The sequence below is a fragment of the Apium graveolens genome, chromosome 5 (genome assembly GCF_009905375.1).
Source record: "Apium graveolens cultivar Ventura chromosome 5, ASM990537v1, whole genome shotgun sequence".
NCBI classification, from domain to species: Eukaryota; Viridiplantae; Streptophyta; class Magnoliopsida; order Apiales; family Apiaceae; genus Apium; species Apium graveolens.
The window spans coordinates 205,663,846-205,685,978 of NC_133651.1; positions in this window are offsets into that span (position 1 = coordinate 205,663,846).

Genomic DNA, 22,133 nt, shown 5'->3' on the forward strand with positions numbered 1-22,133 from the left:
CAGTTTCTTCTGGAAAGTGGATTCAATAGAGGAACTATAGACAAAACACTGTTCTACCTCAACCATGGAAAGGACTTACTTTTGGTCCAGATTTATGTTGATGATATCATTTTTGGGTCTACAAATGACATACTTTGTAAGAAGTTTGCCAAACTGATGCAGTCAAGGTATCAGATGAGTATGATGGGGGAACTTAGCTATTTTCTGGGCCTCCAAGTCAAGCAAAATGAAGAAGGCACCTTTATTTGTCAAACTAAGTACACCAGAAACTTGCTGAAGAAATTTGGAATGCAAGATTGTTCAAGTGCATCCACTCCCATGGCCACTGCCACAAAACTGGATAAGGATACTGGTAAATCAGTAGATATTACTGATTACAGAGGTATGATTGGCTCTCTACTCTATCTAACTGCTAGTAGACCTGATATCATGTATGCTACCTGTCTTTGTGAAAGATTTAAAGCAGATCCAAGAGAACCTCACTTAACAGCTGTGAAAAGAATTTTCAAATATCTTAAGGGAACAGCTGATCTGGGATTATGGTATCCCAGAGAATCAGATTTTAAACTAATAGGTTACTCAGATGCAGATTTTGCAGGTTGCAAAATTGACAGGAAAAGCACAAGTGGAAGCTGCCAATTTCTTGGAGGCAGATTGGTTTCTTGGTTTAGCAAGAAACAAAAGTCAATTTCCACATCAACTGCAGAAGCAGAATATATTGCTGCAGGAAGCTGTTGTGCACAGATTCTTTGGATGAAGAATCAGTTACTGGATTATGGGTTAACATATTTCAAAATCCCTATTTACTGTGATAATCAAAGTGCTATTGCTATGACAGGTAATCCAGTTCAACACTCTATGACAAAGCACATCAGCATCAGGTACCACTTCATCAGGGAACATGTAGATGAAGGTACAATGGAATTGCACTTTGTTCCAACAGATCAACAACTAGCAGATATCTTCACAAAACCATTGTGTGAAGCTACTTTTACAAGATTGGTAAATGAACTTGGAATGATTTCAGGTTCTTTCTCTAAATCTGCTTAGTTTTGTTCTGTTGCATCAGACTTTATGATCAGTATTTACAGAATTCAATCTCTTTGTGTATTCTGTGCTTAATTGAAAAATATGTATAAGTACTGACTGTTGTCTGATCAATATTTCTAAACTCTGATAGAGATATGTCTGTTTAGGTAACTATTCAATCCTATGAGGATAACTGTGCTAGATGCTGACCTAGTGGTCTTCAATAAACAAGGGATCCCATGTAAGAAGTAATTATTTCTGTGGAAATCTATTGACATAAGCAAATTCTGATAATTGAGCTTAGTTGAGTTTACTTTGTCTATCTTATTACTAAGTCACAAACTAGAATAATGCTACTCATCTTTTAAATTCTGATGCTAGTAAATCTGTTGAATGTACTAAGTGCTGATAAACCTCACTTATCAAAAGAAAAAGAAAGAGAAACAAGGATTAAAAATCAGGTACTCCTTTGAGATCTAGAGGATAAATGTGCAAGGGAAGACACAAGTGCATTGCTGGTATTAAGTAATATGCATCAGGAAAGCAAATAAAATATTTTCTTGGTGACTTTTCACACTCTATGATTACTGGAGAAATACTCTGATAATAGCATAAATTCTGATAAGCAGTCGTGACTCACTTACACTGTAAAATAGAATTTAAAAAGATGCACAAAATTAGCACAAAATAGTTGAGGTGGACTCAAGCATGAATTCATTCAATAGTAGGTTTCAGAATATTGACAGGTTTTTAGTAAAGTTTTAGTTATGCCTTATTTCTAAGATGTACTGAAGTGAATCAGACTTTTCTCTTTGTCTGATATTTAGCTTAATGCACACACTAACCACTCCATATGAATGATGAAAATCATTGTGGGGATCTATGTTATTTTAGATGAACAGTCATTGTGTCACATTGCACAAATTCTGAGGACAAGTTCTGATTGCATGTTCTGATGATTAATTCTGAAGAATATAAATCAGAATTTGTGTGAGGACTTACTAAAATAGGCATTCCTTTTTTGAGTTAAGAAATTATGTTCTAATGACTGTTAAGTTCTGATATAAGTCTAAGTTCTGATATTACAGTCTGATTCTTTACTTGACTTATTTGTGGATAAAATTTGACAACAGTCTTAGTTTAAACCTGAATACTGTTGAAGTGGAAGATTAATAGTCACTATAGTTAGGGATAGTGGTACTCCTACATGAATGACAGTGATGAACAGGTTTCTACATCAGAACCTGTTGTCAAAGAAGCTGAGAAAGTCACTTCTCAGAAGGATTCTGAAATTGGGGGCTTTAGGCTTCTCAAGAGGCTTAGAAGAATGATTGTTCCTGAAACTCCCAAAGAATCCATATCTACAAAGAGATACAAGAAATAGAGGGCAAAAAGGCCAGTTTCAGATGAAGAAGCAGCAACTAAGGAAGGAGATCAGGAATCTCTGATCTCACAAGAAAAGGAATTTGCTAAAGTCCCTACTTCTCCATCAACTCCATCTCAGGAAGCTGTTACTGAAAAGGCCAACACACCATCTGTGTCTCCTGTTCAAAAGTCTGTATCTCCTGTTAATACAGGCACAATTGCTGATATCGATATTCAGACCTTGGTTATGCATGAAGTACTTTACTTAGAAGCTCCAACAGAAACTAATCCATCAACAACACCTGTTACTGATGCTGCTCAAACTCCAGAATTATCTACTACACCTTCTCTGCATCCAGATGCTGATGATCAGAATATAGGTGAGCATCAGGATATGGCTGTTGATCAGAACATGGAACCAGATCAGCAATTAGAGGATGCTGAAGCCTCCATTGCTACTCACACTGTTGTTCTATCAGAAGATACTGATTCTGTAAGTTCTGATGCTGCAAATGCTGGAGATACTGGTGATGCTGCTCTACAAGCAGATACTGATGAAGTAGGTCCTTCAGGATATGCCCCTCAACAAACAGTTCTTAAATCTGAACTTGTTAAGAAGTTTGTTACCAGAGAAGCACCAGTGCCTTGGAGTGAAACTCCTGCTGGTCAGGAGTGGACTAAGAAATGGAACTCAATTACTTATGTTCCATCTGCAAAGAATCTGGCTGAGCACTTGACAAAAGCTGATGAGATGTTAAATACTGATGATTTTAAAAACCCAGCTTAGAGTCACTGCATTGAGTACTAAACATCTACAAGGTCTCCATTCAACTACTCATGCAGAGCTACACAAGATTCAGGAAGAATTCATCAAACAGGACCAAATTCAGAAAATTGACAAGAAAAAGTTCTTCCAACTTACCTTTGACAGGATTGCTTATATTGAGAAGACTCAAGAGAAACAACAAGCTTAGATTGATGATATTCTGAAAAATCAAGCTTCTCAGCAATCTCAACTTACTGAAATCCAAGCCTCAGTGGAATTGCTTGTCTCTCTTCTACTACCTGCTGATGCCAAAAAGGGGGAGAGAGTAATTAAGTCCAAATGCAAGACTGCCAAGACACTGAAAGGGAAGGATGATGAAAAGGATGATCAAGGAAACTCTGGAATGGGTAGAGGTCATAGTCAAGGTAGAGGTTTCTCATCAAAAAAAGCTGAAATCACAAGTTACAGGACAAGTTCTGATACTGGGAAAAGAATTGGTTCTGCTACTGGTAAAAGGATAAGTTCTGATGAACTTTTAGATCTTGATGAAGAAATGTCAAGACAGTTATTTCTTCGGGAAAATCCAGGAATGGACTTGGAGAGTTTAATGGAAGACGAAGCCAGACTTAAATCAGAAAAAGTCACATCTAAATCTGAAGCTTCTGGTAAAAAGACACTTCCAAAACTCAAAGGCATTGTGATAAAAGAAAGGACAAATACTGAAGCAATATTGGCTAAATCACAACCGCATATAGATCCAAGATCCAAGGGTAAAGAAAAGGTTGGTGAACCTATCAAGGTTTATGTGCCTCCTGAGAATGAAGAAATCACTGATGAAAAGGATGATCTTGCTCTGACTTCAAGAAAAGTTCTTAAAACAACCTCTAACATGACTCAAGTTGTTCAGAGTCAAGAGACAGTAAGTTCTGATATTCCAAAGAAGCAAGTAACCTCTGACATAGCTCAAGTTAACTTGATATCAGAAGATAGATCAAAGACACTCCTACCAGGATTCATTAAAGCAAAACAGACTCAACCTTTGAAGACTGCTGCAAGTGGTTTTGAAGCAAGAGTAGTTACTGGAAAGGAAGCAAGAGATAAAACTAGATTGGGAAGTGCTGATGAAAGAAGAATACAGAACACTACCAATGATCCAACTTCCTTGAGTGAACCAGGTATTGGAGCAACTCCTGAGAGATTGAATCAACTGGAATCTGTACAAATGGTTTACCATACCTACTTGAAAGAACACATCTTGTTGTACTTTATAATAGATGGTAGGGTTTATCATATAAGGAAAAATGCCATTCCATTGAAGTATTTTGAAGAACTGGAGCATGTACTATTCTTACTTCAAGTGAATGACAGATTAACAGAAAGTGCTGTAAACTATTTGAAGGATCAGATTCAGAGACAGCAAAGGCTTTATTCTGTTAAGTCTGACAACACATATCTTCCAAAATACAGAGATCACAAGGGTGATATAGTTGAAATGAAGCCCAACACTGCTAAGATTATAACTACCTTTCTAGGTTACAGGGCGGTGGAATTCAATCTTGAGTCTGATAAAGCTTATTTGATCAGACTGGATCAGGATATAAGAAAAGCAAAGTTAATGATCTCAGGGCTGCAATCTTTCAAATTGGTGAAGATAATACATAGCTTAAAGATGCTAAAAGGAGGATGATTGATGAACTTAGATATGCTGAGAGATGTTTGTTGAAGAACTATCTCAGAACAACTCCTGACATCAGAGAGATCAAAAGATGAAGCCAAGTCAAGATCTACAACTGTTTAAATTCTGATATTTGTACAGACTGAAGCTGTTATCAGAAGTTAAATGTTGGTAAAGCTTTAGGGACTATAAGTTGTAGTTATCAAGTCTAATTCTCATGCATTTGTACTTAATGTTTTTGACATCATCAAATATCTATTAAACTTGTATATTATGCTAATTTACAAGTTGGGGAAGATTGTTAGATATATTTGATAATGTCATGGCTAATATGATTTATGTTTAGTTTTCAGATCTTACTTAAACAGGATAAATCAGTACTTACTGGAAGTCAGGACTTAAGGATATCAGTACTTATATTATCAGGAGATAATCATCAGAAGTTGGATATCAGAACTTAAGTGCTGAAGGACGTTCAGATAAGGACAGTAGCTGATTAAAGGAAAGAAGATCGAGATAAACATAAGAAGAGATATGCATGAAGAATGAATTCTATGAAGAATAGAATACTTGGAAGAAAAGATATCAGATTGATATATTTTAGGAAGCAAAATTATATTCCATATCAATTAGCGATTATCTTATAACTGTGTAGTATATAAACACAGACATAGGGTTTACACTATAAGTGTTATCATATTGAGAAGATTATTCGTATTAACCCTAGCAGCTCTCATGATATTTGTTCATCACTGAGAGGTAACAGTTCCATACTGTAATAGAGTTTATTATTTCAATAAAGTTTGTTTTCTGTTACTTGTGATATTAAAGTTCGATTTGATTGTACTTTACACTGTATTCACCCCCTCTACACTGTGTGTGACCTAACATAAAATTTTCTAATGGATATCCGACCCATTCCAATGTGATGAGATTTAAACGAATTTAAATTTTTGAATTTTAATTTTCATATTTAAACCGATTTATATCACGTTTTCTTAAGCCGATACCCGTTATAAAAAATACACGTAATCTTTCCTTTTTTCTGAAAATTACTATATCATTTTTATAATAGTTTTTATCTATTTTATAACAAACTTTTAAAAAATTATGCTTCTACTAAAAATTGGATTTTTTTTACTATAAATTTGAATATTTTTCTTTTTATTCATATATGTTGATAGAAGTATTATCTATATAAAAGAGACACATACTAATAAAAAATGAAGTAAGGTGGGGAGAGTGAATTCTAAGTATGAGGAGAAAATATTGGCTCCTAAACATTTGAGCAGAACTTAGGAGATTATTGGAGTTAATTTTCATTATATTCCCTCTAATTTTTTTTAAGAGTTGAATTAGGTGCTTCTTTCAGTTGCTCTTAACTTATAATGTATATTGAAGAGCGAAACTGATAGGTAAAATTATTCCTATAGAATAATAAATAATACAAAATTCCTATTATTTTCTATATAACTTATATATGTATCATGTGATCTATATAACCTATCCCACATTTACAACTAGATAAGAAATGGAGGCAGGTTGATGATATCATTTAAGTAGATGTTCTTAGATGTCTTGCAATTAATGACCTGTTAAAGTCTTAGCTTGAACACAATGTAATTTGAAAGACAAAGTTTCCATTTTTTATTCGTTCAGAAATGTTAAGGATTCGATTTAATTGCTGGCATGTCATCGGGTCACATTGTGGTGATCGCCTTGTTAGCCTCACTTAGGCGTGTTGGAAAAAAATGGCCATATTTCTTGGAATAGTAAACGGTCACACCTAGGGCTGTAATTCGAGCCGAGTTCAAATTTTTTACAGTCGAGTTTGAGTTTTTTTATCGAGTCGAGTCGAGCCTGAAAATAATCGAGCCTAAATTGTGTGTTCGAGCTCGGCTCGGGTAATATACGAGCCGAGTTCGAGCAGTTCGCGAGTTTTCGAACTTAACGAGTTTTTTAACGAGTTTTCGAGTTTAACGAGTTTTTAATGAGTTTTCGAGTTTATCGAGTTTTTTCACATATTTTCAAGTTATCGAGTCCTTATCGAGTTTATTGAGCCTACGATTTTATCGAGTTTTTAACATGTTTTCGAGTTATCGGGTTCTTATCGAGTTATTCGAGTTTTATTTTTACCTTCGTAAAAATATTTCTTTTTTGAAATTTTGACTTATAATTTAAAAACATTAGTTTCACTATTAATAACAATAAATAAATGTTCAAAATAACATACATGTGTTCTGAGGTAAATCTAACAGAATATTCAAATACATGTATAAACTAGAAAATAAATAACAACACCTTTGTTAGTATAATTTTTCAAATCATTTATTTTATTAATTTTGTTTAACTCTATCTTTATATTTCTTAAAAATGTACTTATTTTTATATATTTTATATTGTATATCTTATATATATGATAAATAAAGTAAAATTATAATTTTATTATTATCGGGACTCGGGGGAGAAAAGTAATTTTTATCCTTTTTTTAAAAAAGGACGCAATAGACATTAAATCATTAATAAATAACAATTATAAAAATAATAATTTTAATTAATAGCAATACATCATAATAAAACTTTTTTTGGTTTAATTTATATCATAGTTGTATAATATTAACTTATCACTAAATTGTAAATTTAGATCTGATTAGTTGACATCTCAATTAGAATTTAGACAACTATCAAAATTATGAATCGAATTTATAATAAAATATCAATATAGTAGTAATACATTATTACTATAAAGGACCGCTAGATTTTGAAATAAATGATAACTTTTGAATCTAAAATAAAGGAATATTCTATAGATTCATGATTTAAACAAAAAAAATAGAAACCCTGTATTGAATAGATTATTTGATGTAAAATTCGTAACTGTCTTTTTTATTTTAAAATAAAATCAAACGAAACTCGATAACAAATGCAAATATTTTCAAACAAATAAAAGTATGGAAGGGGTCCTCTCAAATATACACAAAGTGACAAAGGACTACCAATATCAAAATATATATACATATCCAGAAAAAATTATCAATCATGTAAATAACAAATATAGAAAGGCATAAGTCATATTAATAATATAAGTAAAATAAAATATCATTACTCATGTAAATAACAAATAAAAATAGCATCAAGTTATATTAATGGAAAAAATAAAAATATAGAAAAACATAAGTAATATTAATAACATAAGTAATAACATATATAAAAAATAAAAATATTAATAAAATATAAAAAATTAACCGAGTTCGAGTTCGAGTCGAGTCGAGTTCGAGTTCGAGTTTATCGAGTCGAGCTCGAGTCGAGTTCAAAAAAACTCGGCTCGGCTCGAGTTTTTAATCGAGCCTAAAATCTTGTTCGAGCTCAAGCTCGATAATGATTTCGAGTCAAGTCGAGTTAGTCGAGTTCGAGTCGAGCTCAAAAAAGCTCGGCTCGAATTACAGCCCTAGTCACACCTTTGGAATCGGGGTATGTGTTGAACACGCCTTTCAGATTAGCGTGTCTAGAAGGTATTTTTCTCACCACAATTTCTATTATTGGTAATTAGGGTATTGTATCTCAAAAAATTGGTTAATTAGGAAAAATGCCCAAAATACATGTTTTGGGTTTCCATTTGCCCCATAATACCCATGGCGCAAGGTACTGCCCAAATTACCTACTGGAGGCGGCACTATAATGGGCGTATCCTCAATTATAGGGATAACTCAACTGAAATTTGCAAGTAACCTTAAACTGTATACTATGAATGTATCATCTTTGATGTATGAATATGTTTTGATAGTCAACTCGCATGAGTCTTCATGTAAAATGTAAAATGGTTCAAGAGTGTGAATGACATATTAAATTTGGTACTTTAAAATTATTTGGAGTTAAAATTTTTAGTGCAACTTCTGGAATTCCTAGCACATATCCTCGAATTAATTATTATAAAATGATCTCTGAGTCAATTAAGAGATAAATTTGACTTTTCACCTCAACAGCCCTGTTCAAATTATCTCAATCTATTTTTTAATCCCTATTCTGAATACATATATCTCAAAAGATGTGTACCCTGTTATCTATAATCGGACAGTACTGTTACTGCTATGAATATATGGCTTCTATTTATATGATTTTCACTGTGGCAAAAGTATCTGAAATATACTTTAGTTACATTTTTTTTAAAAAATATTAAAATATTGAATCTTAACAATAGAAAATCTTATCCTACTTTTTGTCTACAAAATTTTTTTTTTATTCTTTTCTTCCTAAATTAAATTTTATCATAAAATTTATTTTAAATATATGGGTAAGGAAAAATCATAATGTTTTAAATTGAGAAAAGATAGATATACTAATAAAAAATGAAGCAACGAGAGAAGAGAGAATCCTCATTATGAAGAAAAAAATTTTACTCCTAAAATTTTGAGGAGAACTTAGGAGATTGTTCAATTTAATTTTCATTACATTCTCTCCAGAGTTAAATTAGAAACTTTTTGGAGTTGCTCTTAACTTGCATTGTACATTGAAGAATGAAACTGATAAGTAAAAGTTAAGCATTTAGAAAAATAAATAATAGAAAATTCATATAATTTTATATATAACATATATATATATCATATTAACTGTATAACATATCCCACATCTACAACTATACAAGAAAAGGAGGCAAGTTGTTTATATATGTATAACTTAACTAGATGTTCTTAGATGTATTCAAATTAATGTCATGTTGAAGTCTTACCTTGAGGAGAACGCAATTTGCAAGATAAATTTCCAATTTTTCCTTAGCTTATAAATGAACAAAATTCGACTCAGTTGTTGGTGTGTCATCGGGCCACGTTGTAGTGATCAGCGTGTCAGCCGCATACGTTAACGACCTGTATATGTTGATAAAATTTACTTCACATTTCTAGGAATAGTAAACGGTTATGCCTTTGGCATCGACGTGTGGAGTGAACGCGCCATTCAGAGCTGCGTGTCTAGCGGGGTATTTTATTGAGTGACATTTATGACACTTTATAATGCTATATTAAGCTTTGAATTGATACGTTTGTACTCAAGTTGTTAAGTGTTTTAACGTATTTTCTAGTGTTTTTGTATTTCAGGCATTATCTAGGTAATCAGGTGAATTAGCATTATTTTGGTGCTAATTTGGTGTGAAGATGGTGTTGGAATAAAAGCTCGTGGAAAGCCGACTCGAAGCAGCAAAGAAAATAAGAAATATGAAGTTTTTTACAGAGGTACGGCGGGCCCGTGATGGTCAAGTGCGCGGCCACGCCATGATGTCAGAAAGGCAGCGCACCCGCGCTGTGATAGCACGCGCCCCCGCCGGTGCAAATTCAAAGAATCCTGATTATATTATAATTACAATTGGATACTTCTGGATTGCATGGGGCTGCTATATATATTCAAATAAAGGACATTTTGAAGGGAGAGACGTACCAGAGCGCAAGGAGAGCCGTAAGAATACCGTTTTAGCATGGATTTAATGAAGATGAAGAAGATCTTGTTTTTACTTATGAATCTTTGTTCTAAGTTGTAACTTGGATGCTAGTTTTCTTACTTGTGAACCTTACTCTTATTTCGTACTTGGTTTTGTTATTTAAGTATAAAGACTACGTTTATTATACCATGATTTCATCGGAACCCACGTTGATGATGAGTCCGATTATGGGCTAATCATTATCGTGGGGTTCTAACGGATTTATTTATGGATTTCTTTAGTTAATTTATTTCGATGCCTTAGTGTGTGGTGATTGTATGATAACTTATTATTGGTTGTGCGTATTCGTCTTTTGAGCGTCGCGAACTTATAATATAGCGTGTTAATCTTTAATGGAGCGACAATGAATTTAAGGATTTAGAACTTGCCATGCTAGCATAGGTTCATGTAATTGTCATGCATGATTCATGGGTAATTTTAACCATCTTACTTGCCCTGTGTAATCATGATAGATAACTTGTGCTTTAAACCTTTATGTTGTCAAATTCTATAGATATATAGGGTCTCAATATAATTGGTGTCTATTCAACTTCTATCTCTTTTGTGGATGTCTGATAGTATGTTATTCGTGCAACGAAAGTTGGCGTTTAGCAGTTCCGTGTTATCCGATTAGTGTCATCACCATTGCATGCTAAGGTTAAGAACAATAAGGCTATTGAATAAAGTATTTAATGAAGTTAGAATCCTATGTTTGTCTCATATAATATACAACCCTCTTTACTCTCTTAGTTATAATTGTTAGTTTAATTCATAGTATAAACAACCTCAATTTGTTATCGTCCTAGCATTGAATAATAACCATACATTGTTGCTTAGGTGCATAAATTAATTAGTTAACCAAAGCCAGTCTCTGTGGGAACGAATCTGATTTATATCTTATACTACTTGCGAACGCGTATACTTGCGTGAATTATTAGCGCGTGTTTCGCCCTAACATATTTGTCTACCACTTCGTGCCAATCTGTAATTTGAGTCTTTTATCTAAAAAAGTGGTTAACTGGTGCTTTCACCTTGAAAGTTTCTTGAGAAATGGTAATTTATATTTGAACAATTATGAAGTGAAATAAATTACACAACATAATTATTTTTTTTAAAAACTATTGTGTGCAGTAATACAAAATTAAAAAGAAAATTTTAGAATTAATGAAAGGATATTTTTAATAACATATATTACTATTTTATATTTATGTTTCACACTACTTGGATATATTTAAATTTTAATTATTTAAATGTTAATTGAGCTTCTTTTCATTTATCTAAGATTCTTAAAAATCATTTCTATACTCTACTCATTATACAAAAATAACTATTTGATAATGGTGTTTTAAATAATTTCATTCTCTCAGCTTCAACAACAGATGATTTGAGGTTTTATTTCCTGCATAAGCTAATTGACTCTTTTATATGAAACATCAGTATATGTCTCAAACCAGAGTCGGACTAGAGTAATGTCCCAACACGATCTTATACTCTTCAAGACTCCCCCTCAATCGTATGACATATTTCGTTACGATTGCCAACAATAAATACAACCAATATATACCACACCAACAACAAATATTAAATTAAATAAATGAGGGTGGGAGGACTCAAACCCGAATTCCTACCTAAACCGAGCTCTGATACCATGTTAAGTAACCAGTCACACAAAAATCTTAAGGTGGTAGAGGAAGGTCATATCTTATATTCTTCAACAGTTAAAACTCCAGGTTGCAGTGCCATTGAGACTACTGGTATACGACATATCTCAGGATTGACGAGATTGATGAGATGCTGAATGAAATGTCTAAAAGAGTGAGACTAATGGTTTATTAACTAAATACAATTTTGACGACGAGGAGGAAACTACATTTTTCGGACACAGCGAGAAGCTTGCAACCGCTTTTGGTCTCATAACTATCGGTCCTCTGAAATCAATTAGAATAATCAAGAAATCGAATATCTGTGGTGATTGTCACAAGGTAGAAAAACTCATTTTTACGGCTCTTAATCGTCAAATTTATCACTTTAATGAGGGTAGTTGTTCCTTCAAGGAGTATTGGTAACAGTCCAACACACTGATTTTCGGGAAAATTAGAACGTGACACCTTTTCTTGTAAGCTTTAATGTTGGAAGGTCATCTTGAGATTTTATCAGCGGTTACAACTGTGTTTCTAGTCAGTATAGTGCATCTATAGATTTATTAGTTGGTTTATGTTTAAGATATAAGTGTTAGGAGTTGTCCTACATTGTTTGTGGGTGGGACAATTTGCTAGAATATAAGAAGCCATATAACTCCATTAGTATGAGGCCTTTTAGGAGTGACCCAAAAACAAACCCGTGAGGGCTCGGCCCAAAGCTGATAATATCATACTAATGTCGAGTTAGGCTTTCCCAGTAAGCCCAATAAGTGGTATCAGAGCTAAGGTTATGACGGTCTATAAAAATCTCAGTTGTGCTCTCAGAATGGACCTAGGAAGCGGCAGATGTGCTACTCAGTATGGGTTCAAGGAAAAGGCATGTGGTTCTTCTAGTATGGGCCAAGGGGGAGCCGGGGCCAGGTGGACTTCCAGTATGGGTCGAGGGGGAACCATATCACACAATCAAGAGGCAAAATCGACATGTGTCGGGCCCGATGTGTAAAGGGGAGATTGTTAGTAGTTATCCCACATCGTTCGTGGGAGGGACAATTTGCTAGAATATAAGTAGCTAGATTACTCCATTAGTATGAGACCTTTTGGGAGTGACCCAAAAACAAACCCGTAAGGGTTCAGCCCAAAGCGGATAATATCATAATAATGTGGAGTTAGGCTTGCTCAACAAGCGCAACAAGTGGTATTAGAGCGAGGTTATAACGGTCCATAGCAATCTAATTTAGGCTTCCAGATGGGCCTAGAAAAAGGCAGATGTGTTAACCCAGTATGGCCTCAAGGAAAACGCAGGTGGACCTTCCAGTATGGGCCTAGGGAGAGCCAGATGGATCCAGTATGGGTCAAGGGCGAGCCGAATCACACAATTAGGTGGCAGATTTGGCAGGTGTCGAGCCCGATGTGTGAATGGGGAGATTGTTAGGAGTTGTCCCCCATCGTTTGTGGGAGGGACCGTTTTCTAGGATATAAGAAGCCATATAACTCCATTAGTATGGGGCCTTTTAGGAGTGACCCAAAAACAAACCCGTGAGGGCTCGACCCAAAGCGGATAATATCATACTAATATGGAGTTAGCCTTGCTCAGCAAGCCCAACAAGTGGTATTAGAGTTAAGGTTATGACGGTCCATAACAATCTCAGTTGCGCTCTCAGAATGGACCTAGGAAGCGGCAGATGCGCTACCCAGTATGTGCTCAAGGAAAAGGCAGGTGATCGTTTCGGTATGTGGGCCAACGGAGAGCCAGGGCCAGGTGGACTTCCAGTATGCGTCGAAGGGGAGCCATATCACACAATCATGAAGCAGAATCGACAGGTGTCGGGCCCAATGTGTGAAGGTGGGAGGGGCAATTTTCTAGAATATAAGCATCCAGATAACTCCATTAGTATGAGGCCTTTTGGGAGTGATCCAAAAATAAACCCGTGAGATCTCGACCCAAAATGGATAATATCATACTAATTTGGAGTTAGGCTTGCTCAGCAAGCCCAACAATAAGATCATGTTGGTATTTTTTGTTGGATTATTTAAATAAAATTCAAATTGATCTTTAATTATTTTTTGTTTTGTAACTTATATTTTAATTTGTGTAACTCCTATACTAATGAGCTAGTTTTAATTTTGTTCATTACTGTATAGGTTACAAATTAATGACTTGTAAGTTACAAATCTTTCTTCCCCTATAAATAAAATCTCTGGCTTCATTATTATGTGGTGAAAAATTAAAAGCTGCTTTCATTCTTTTCTTTCATTCTTCTTAGAGCTCCGAGTTCTATTTATGAGAGATAATAGCGGTGTTTGTTCAGTTTGTAGAAGGCGGGTTTGTTAAGTGCTTGAAAACCACCTTTGTTCGTTGTATCCTGGGAGACAGAAGCCAATCAACCTTCAAGCACCACACGGAAGGGGCTTATCTGTTTTAAGGAGAGCGTGGTTTTCACATGACTCAAACTATATTTTTGGTACTTTATTATTTTATTCTTCTCTACAGGTATACTCACTACAAGAAATATTGAATCAGACAATGGTTTTACACCGTTGTCTAAAAGATGAATATTTCGTTGTCTATCCGGGGGCGGTGTGTTTGGTACTCATACAATGGTTACGCACCATTGTAACAAATACATCACACAACTGAATATAAAGCCTTTATCTCATTTTATTCACACAACGCATATGACCCTTTCTAATATTCTACAAACAACAGTTTTTTAGCCGTTGTAACAATGTAGAGGCACAATAGTTAAAAATAGTGTTATGTGAATTGACTCCTACAACGGTTTATGTATTTATTTCATCTAGTTACACAATGGTTTTTATTAAGAAAATAAATGTATGACATACTTTAGACAACAGTTTTTTGTTTTTTTGTATTGTGTTTTAGCAATGCTCACAACAGTTTTTGTAATGACCAAGATATTGTTAGAAGCTAATCTAACAATGGTATGTAGTGATCCCAGAGTGTTGTTAGGATTTGTACATACAATGGGGTTAATAATTTGATCTATTGTGCAAATCATAAAGGCACAATGTTTAAGTTCTACTATTCAGTTGTATAAGTTTGGTTCATACAAGTGTATGCCTTTTAAAACATCATTGTCGAATATCTTTAGCACAATGGTTTACTTTTGTGCCAAATATTGTCTGATATAGCTTAGGACAATGGTTTACTTATGTACCAACTGTTGTCTAGTATAACTTAGCACAATAGGTATTTTTATTTTACTAAACAATTGTCTATCAAACATAGCAATGGTTCTATACCTATTCTATTTATAAATAAAGCCTTTACAAATACAAATTATAAAATCAAATACCAAACCATTCAAAAACCAAATGTACCATGCGATAAATACCATAACATCCGATAAACTTCATAATTTACCAACTACACCAAAGATCCACTTCAACCATAAGTACATATATCCACCAAACTTCAACAACCATAAAAAGTTCAGAAAAACTCCACTTAAACACCATACCAACAACGTCAATATAACTTAAACTAGTTCATCTTACCATCACAAATTACATATAAACTATTCGCGAGACTAACTTAACATGAATAAAACTTCATGAAGAATTTGGCGAAGTCCATCTTGATCACGTTTAAGTCATCCTCATTGTAAGCCAGATTGCCTCTACGAATCCACTGAAAATCAAATAAAGTTTTGACAGTTTTGTAAGCCACTGTGTTGATAATGAAAATAAAGTACCAGCCGACATAAAGTTGTAATTTAAAATTAAAAACAAGAAAAAATCATACCTTAGTTGCAAATTGAAGCTCTTTGTCATAACAAATTTCTTTCATATATCCCATGACAAAAAGGCCACAGTCCCGTACCCCTGTCTGCAAAGGAACTCCCTGAAAAAAAATAGAAAATAAAATTAATCACATATTTTACTTGCATATATGAGAAATTATAAAAAAATATTATTACCGCCATATTCTCCAAACAAATTTTCTTCCTGGCAACCTTATTCACCTTATTCAGCCTCTCTTTGTACATCTTTATCGAACTGTTAGAAAGTAGTACAAGTCAACAAAAAACATTTTGCGTAAATTACCTAAAGCAATTAAAAATATTGACTCACTTATCAACAACTTCTACCCATTCATCGCTTGCAATACGACGCTTAAGAGGATCCATGTGGTATACTACCACCGTCGTTGGAACAACAACGGTTAGTGACCAGTGATTCCTATCAAAGCATGAGAAGATGTGTCATTCAGAAATTTAATTATTGAGTTAGATGTTACCTCAAAAATAACCAAAGATAACTTGAAGAAATAATTAAATAAATTACTTATATCTCATTTAATTATATATTTAACAATTTACAAGTTAGCAAATTAATTTACAAGTTACCAAATTTAAAATTCCATCCATACAAATATATTCTACAAATTTCTAAAATTCACTAAAAATATAAAAAAAATGAAAATTAAATTACAAGTACTTAAACATCTTAATGAGATCATAAAATATGAAGTGTACTTATAAAGTGAGAAATGCTTACACGTCATTGAAAGGAATAAGAAAGCATTGTCCTTCCTTAGCATTCATAAAACGGTTGGCAAGCGCACGTGACCTCTCCCCTGCATTGCCACAACCAATGGCTCCAACCATACCCGGATCCACAAAAGCAATCATATTCGTCATTTTATTCTTTCTCAAAAACTCATACAAGAAGCTGTAAACAAATTAAACAATAGTTGGAATCTAATTTAATTTTATTTAGAGAACAATTAAAATAAGAATGCACTCATTTTTAATTCAAGATAATTAACAAAAAATTGAAAAAGCTAATGTACGTGGAAACTTACTGAATGAATATGGTAATGATCGATCCGGATATTTCACCTCTACCACATAGGGAATGTATATCTTGCAGAAAGATCACCTGCTTCTTTGTGACAGCAAATGCTTGTTCATATAACTGAAAACTTACGGTTCTTCCATCGCTTAAAGCATCATTTGCCCACATCCACAACCGTTTTAAAGATGATGGATAATTTACACCCATCTTTACATGAAGCTCATCCTCCACATCATCAGTTTCTATCACTACATGCTTCTTTGTTTTCTTGGAACCAACTTTCTTCGCACCACGTTTTTTGACATTCTGAAAATAAAAACATGCACGTTAACACAGTAAAAACATAACAAAATATATCAATTACACACACACTATCATCAATCTTTACCTTTGGAGTAGACAAAACTTGGGTACTGCTTGTGTTCCCCACCACGAGATCCCTTGGCCATGCAATAAAAGAACCTATTGCTTGTTTCACAGTTACAATTTCATCTCCTACGGGAAATGGGATCTTAGCATCCTCTTGAATTGCATAAGAAATGGACACTCTTGCATTTTCCTTCGAAAGGCATATTCCGTGAAGAGACGGCTCACATCCTTCAGCAAGAGGGATTTCATCAACCCGGCCATATGCTACGATGTTGCTTACTGATCCTATTGCCAGTTGACAAACACCGGATAAACCATCCAACTTCAACCCTTTAGGATGATTCTCAATTTCAACAAACTCATTATCAGCGTCAACCATAAAGGCCTCCTCACCTTTGAAAAAAACATTATGCTCATTCTCCTCTTCAATATTTTTATATCCAATATTGTCCTTAGAAAAACATTCTACATTCTCCTCATCACCATGATCTGAACCTTCATCCCCAGATTCCATGTTCAGCTTTTTCCTCACAATATCATTCCTATCATTCTCGTTTACGAACTGAGGCACGCCCTTTAAATCTGAGCAGCTTCCTTGTTGGGAATCAATGATTGGGCTACCCTTTTGACCAATACCTTTAGCCATTTTCAATTCTGCTCTGATCTTTTCAATTTCAGCACTCCAAAATGCATCTCTCTGTTTTATAATTTTCGGAGTCTCCTCAGCCATAAAGTTTTTAACCCCCTCATGTATCCTCTCCTCAATAGTCCTTGATTTTTTCTGTCTCGGCAGATCAAAATAGATAGACTGTTTCACGTGGCTCCCCTTCCCACGTACTCTGCCTCCATGCTCAGGCTTACCGAGCGCCATGGTTAACACATCATTTCTACCTTCTTCTACCAATTCCCCTTCTTTAACCTTCTTCTTGAGCAACTCCTAAAAACACCACAGTATAGAAGAAGTTATAAATCAAATTGGAACTATGATGAATATTCTCGGTTGAAATATAAATGAATAACTTACTATTTTCTCAGCTTTTTCTTTAACATTCTCATTTTTAAAATTACCATCTTTGTCTTTCCTTGCAAGGACCCAGGCATCCGATCGATCTATCGGTTCTTCTGGATGTTTTTTCAACTGCATGTACGACATGTTTTATTAATGATTCAAAGATACAAATTCATATTGACCACACAAAGTATATAAATAGACTAAGTAGATTTAGGCTGTCATCACTAACCCATTCCATTTCTAGGTTGGCATAACCTTTTCGAGACATTAGATGATGATACTCATTCATCCGGCTTCTTTTCACCTGTTCTTCATGAATTTTCTGTAGAAAAAAGCACCAACAAGGTTAAAACATCACGCTAAATACCTATCCAATTATTGAAATTGATAAATAAATAAAAATAATAAAAAGTTTACCTTAAAATCATCTCCGAGACGATCAGCAACAAACATCTCCCAGTGCGACTTTTCTATGAACGTGTAGTCAGCTGGAGGAAAAGTGAGCTTTTCTGGTTGATTCCGGTGTGGAAGGATGTACTCTGTCGTGAGCCGGGATTTGAACTCTCTCCACTTTTGACAAGCGGATTCCCATACCAGTTTCCTTGTTGTTGGAGGTACAATAAAGGCCATCTACGTACATAAGAAATAAAAAAATTCAAATATGCAAGTTAACGAATGAACAAAATCTATAGAAAGAAAAGAAAAAAACCAATATCAAAGAGAAAGATAGGCATGTGTGTGTAGACAATTTACTATACCTGCACACAGTCCCAAATTTTATTCTTTGTCTGCTCAGGAACTTGCTTCCAACTATCATGCCAAATGGGGACTTTGGTCCTTTGCCAAAACTCCAATGTACAACTGCATCTCTCCAGCTTCATCACCATACGACTCCCCTTTTGCATTGAAGGTCATAGTAAGCTTTTGATTCATTATCTTCCGTCTCAGAATTTTGTGCATCGTGACACAACCACGTTTCAATAGTTTTAGTCCTTCCGATTTTTCTGGATTTTTCTTAGAATCCACTTGCTTTTTCTTAGAATCCACTTATTTTTTCTTCTTTGACAACTTCTTCTTTAAATTTTCAGATATCGGATTCTTCTTGACAGATATAGGAGAAGAACAAGAGGGGTTAACTTTGTTTAATGATTGTGTTTTCCTTATAGCCTTCACAACTCTCATCGCTGTTCTGTTTGGAGAAGACTTTGCTCTTTTATGAGAAGCTTGTGTCTTCTTCTTTGGAGGAGCCATAATCTGTGTACCACAAACCATTATAAGGAAGGATTTGCCAAGCTAAGAAATTATATGGGTTTTATGAGAAACAAAATCTAACCACCAAAATATCTCTAATAATGTGGGTTTTATGAGAAACAAAATCTAATAACTAACCAAGACATCATCAAAGTGAACCATTTAAATCAGTAGCAAGTAACAACAATTAAAAAAATACCAAAGAAACAAGTCATATGAGAGTTTTATAAAAATCCAACAAGAACTACATAACATACGAGGGTTTCACAAGAATCGAACCAAAATATAAAAGAATCACAGCAGAAGAGCATAAGAATCAAAACAAACAAGTAAAAACATTACAAATCAAGAACAAGCAAGAACTGAACATAACCAATAAAGAACAAGCAAGAGCAAACAAGAACTGAACATAACAAGCTTAATCAAGTAACATGCAACAACAAGCAAGAACTGAACAGATTAAAACATGCAAGTACCTTTCTTAGATTTGCTTCGATTAGAAATTGAGAAAAGAAAATGGAAGAGAAATATGAGGGGAATGAAGTGTTATCGGGTAAGAAAAGAGAAATCACAAAGGGGGGAACAAAAGGGGGGAATGAAAATGAAAAGAAGAGCATAAGAATCAAAACAAACAAGTAAAAACATTACAAATCAAGAACAAGCAAGAACTGAACATAACCAATAAAGAACAAGCAAGAGCAAACAAGAACTGAACATAACAAGCTTAATCAAATAACATGCAACAACAACCAAGAACTGAACAGATTAAAACATGCAAGTACCTTTCTTAGATTTGCTTCGATTAGAAATTGAGAAAAGAAAATGGAAGAGAAATAAAAGAGGGGAATGAAGTATTATCGGGTAAGAAAAGAGAAATCACAAAGGGGGGAACAAAAGGGGGGAATGAAAATGAAAAGAGGGGGAAGTGAAATAATTTTGGGGAATAAACCAACAGCTTGGATTGTTAGTGTTTTACCAATCCAACGGTGTATTTTAATTGATTGATGAGTGAATTATTCATAATTTTTAGAAATTAATTGAAAAGAAGAGAATATTAAATATTTTTTAAACAACAGTTACTATTAAATCTATCCTTAATCTACGATTGGGAAAATTTTGAAGTAACATTTTGATTTTTTTCTAAATAATTTCGATATTAATTAATTCATAATTTTGAATTTTCTCAGTTGTGTATCTCGTGTCGTGTACCTTATTGTGTCGTCCTTATCATGTCGTGTACTCAAAATCCCAACACAAATACTAAATTATCGTGTTGAGTTAAAAATTGTCGGGTGTAGCTTATATAAACAGCTTTTTAGATATACTTAATTTATACATGACCTCGTTTACTTACTAATTCATTGCCTTTTTCTAATTTTTGGAAAATTACTTTCGGGCATGATACTCAAGAATCCTGGTATGTTATGAAATATTCTCCTGGTATGTTGGCAAAATTTAGGGAATATTTCATAACATACCAGGAATCTTGAGTATCATGCCCGAAGGTAATTTTCCAAAAATTAGAAAAAGGCAATGAATTTGTAAGTAAACGAGGTCATGTATAAATTAAGTGTATCTAAAAAGTTGTTTATATAAGCTACACCCGACAATTTTTAACACACCACGATAATTTAGTATTTGTATTTGGATTTTGAATACACAACATGATAAGGACGACACAATAATTTACATGTTCTTATAATGGGAAATTGCAAAAACCGTTGTCTTATGTAAAAAAAATTATTCCACCAAACCCTAAACCCTAAACCCTAAACCCTATAACCCTAGATCAAACAAAAATTAACAAAAATTAAAGGCGAAATATTCAAATTTGTCGACATTAAAATGACTCGTTTCGCTTTTGTAACAGATATAGTATCTATTTAAAAACTTAACAAATCCCGAATTTTTTATATAGAGTTATCGACTATATAGTTCGAAAGTAACCACTGAATGCACATATAGTATATGATTACAATGTAACAAATTAAAAGAAGACACTTGTAATTTATTTCATAAACAATTAGTGATATTTAAATATATATTTAATAATGTAAGTTTTAACATGTCAATTGTTCCTCTTGTTGCATGTCTTCGAAGCCTACAAAATCATTTATAGTCCTTGTGTTTGTCGAAAAAGTTGATATAATACGACAATGGTTTATTGAAAAAACACTTGTTTGTAGGTGTTACTACAATGATAAATTGTTGAAACCGTTGTCCAAGATTTGAAATAAACTATGCTACAAACCATTGTGTTTACATTTTTTTACAATGCAAGATTGTTGAAACCATTGTCCTGAGTTTTAAATAAACCAAGAAACCAAATTCTTTTACTTTAAGAAAATTTCTATTTTTTTCAAAAAATATATAAGTGGGAACACTGGTGAAAGAGGGGGAAAGTGTAAATAATTTTGACTAGCAATAAAGTAGTTTGACTAGCATTATTATACATGATCATTGTCTGTCTGAAGTATCTATGTTTTATTATGCCTCTTTTATTGTCTCCTTCATACAACATTTCTTAACCATATATTTGTCTCAGTTCTTTGATGTCTGAAGTAATCCAGGGGAACTTCACTTTGCTGAACTCAGGTAAGTTTCTGCTGAATTCATATCAATTTGGGGATTTGGTATTTATATCGATTTGGAGAACTTGAAATTAGGGTTCATATCTATTTGGAGAATTTTAATAAGGGTCCATATCGAGTTTTATGGAATATATATGTTTGTGGAAT